We start from the raw sequence: 2,226 nt of genomic DNA, 5'->3' as shown, positions 1-2,226 counted from the left end.
AACATACCCATTGCTGTTAAGTAGAGGAATGATTTGTACAAAGTTGAGAACAAGTATCTGCTGATTTTCTCTACATATTATTAATAGACTTTGGAGAGCTTCAGAGAAAGATCTAGAGAAAACTACTATTTTTTAAAGTATTTATTCTCAACTGTGTGTATAAAAATATTCTCCTCACATTATGGAATTAAAATTCTTGCTTGAACTGAACATACTAAGTTAATATCTTCCCTAGAGATTTGCTTCTTGCTATGACACCTTCAATGATTTTAAACACAAGAAAATGTCATTTTATGCTCAAAGGCATACATGTTCTTCAATCCTAAATAGTGGCCCTCAGTCAGTACAGTTCTCAGCCTGGACTTTTGGCATATTTTAAAGGGCACTGCCAAATGGGTAAAGGAAATAGCAACAGACAATAAAGGTTTGCTTAGACATTATAATAAATTAACAGAATCAATTCACGCCTATGAAGTGATTGTTTTAAAAAAATACCCAATGAAATTTGTAAACTTTCAAATAAAGTAGATTTAAGAAATAAATATGCAAAGTTGAATTTAAAAAGAAATAAAGGCATTACTGAAAAGAAAGGGTCCCAATACTGGGAATAGAAGAGTATGGTTCCCCCCACCTCCACCCCTCAGAAACAAAACGTCTTTGGGGTTTTAGTGCTTAGTTTTAAATAAAGAGGGGGACATGGAAGAGAACCAAATAGGATAGCTGATTTAATCCCCATTACCACTTCAATCCATTCTGCTTTTAGAATTTGAAGGAGGAAAAGGGGGGGGGTGTGAGTCTCCTAAACGGGTAAAAAAAACTATGCAAAATTGCCTTTGTCTTATACACATTTCTGGTAAAGGGGCCTCCAGCTTTGATAGAGAAGAAAGTGACCATAAAAGTTAAGAACCTCTTGTTTGGAAGTTTGCCCTTTCTTCCAGGTCAGCTGTAACTAGTCTATTGATTTGCTCTGTACCACTTAAGATCTCAAGATTTGCGCCTGCTCCTTGCACCATGTTGTTAGTTGTCTCTTTCCTTGATGGTGGTGGTATGTGTGTGTCTTTATGTCAGTTGCCTCCAACTTCCCCCTTCCTTGGCAGTTCTACTCTGTACACCCCTGATATGTAAAAATAGACCCTGAATGGCTGGGACGAACGATGGAACTTATCACATTTATAAACAGACCCTTTTTTTCTTACTCTGATCTATCCTTTTGGTTCTACCGGAATTTGCCACAGAGCTGGAGGAGTCGTCTACCTAATATTTACTTTCTATTTTGGTCTAGAAACAATCACTTTGGAGGTGGTACTTTCAAGCATGTCAGATCACATTCCTGCATTGCTCTCCCTAAGTCGTGTAAAAGTCGTTTCAATTCCCTCCCTAAAGATGTTGTGAGAAAGACTCAGTGCCTGTAGTGTGTTCTTAACTCCCCAGAGAAGAACATGATGTAAAAACTAACAACAGATTTCTCTTATGTCAATTATCTCCGTATTATTTTGTCAAGTGGCAGAATCCTGCTCTTTGCCTTAATCATGTCTTCCCGAGTCAGAATGATAATACACCTACTGACGTAGCACCCTTCACCCCCTTCCACCTTCTCCAAGCCCCTCATTCCAAGTTCTCGTCTTGAATGTAACTCAAGGTAGTGCTACAACCCCAACCCTCCTTGTATTGGATAAACTGGATCTTACTCTTCGACACTTTTTTACCACTCAGTTCTAAAATCTTTTCGTTTCCTTCTAGAGTGCAGATTGGTAAATTGGTAGTGTTTGGGGATCCCCCCTCCCCTTTAAAACTTGCCTAAAATTAGTGTTCCTGAGATTCCGAATCTCAGAGAAGCGAGCAGGTCGGCCAGTGAGGGACCAAGACACTCAGGACTATTAGAAAAGAAATATCAGCCCCAGGGAGCCGCGGAGAAAGCCAGCCAAGCCGGGGTCTGAGATCCGAGGGAAGCAGCCCCCAGACTTGGCGCTCGGTGAGGCCAGCTCCGGGCAGGGCCCCGACTCCTCTGACCCCGGAGGCGCCGGGGTAAGCAGCCCCCTCCCGCCGCGCAGGGCCCGTCCCCAGGGGGAAGCCCGGCCGAGCCCGGGCCGAGGGCACTGCGCTGCGGCCTCTGGATCATCTGGAGGGCGCCGCGCGGCCAGGCCGGTGGGTGGCGGCGACCAGCGGCCCCCGGGGATGGCGGCGGCCCGGGAGCAGCAGCGAGGGCGGGCTCCGCCAGCAGGTGGC

The sequence above is a fragment of the Elephantulus edwardii genome, unplaced genomic scaffold (assembly GCF_000299155.1).
Source record: "Elephantulus edwardii isolate Elephantulus edwardi_28Jun2011 unplaced genomic scaffold, EleEdw1.0 scaffold00139, whole genome shotgun sequence".
Lineage (NCBI taxonomy): Eukaryota > Metazoa > Chordata > Mammalia > Macroscelidea > Macroscelididae > Elephantulus > Elephantulus edwardii.
The sequence above is the reverse complement of the archived record's forward strand: the minus strand, read 5'-3'. Positions refer to the sequence as shown.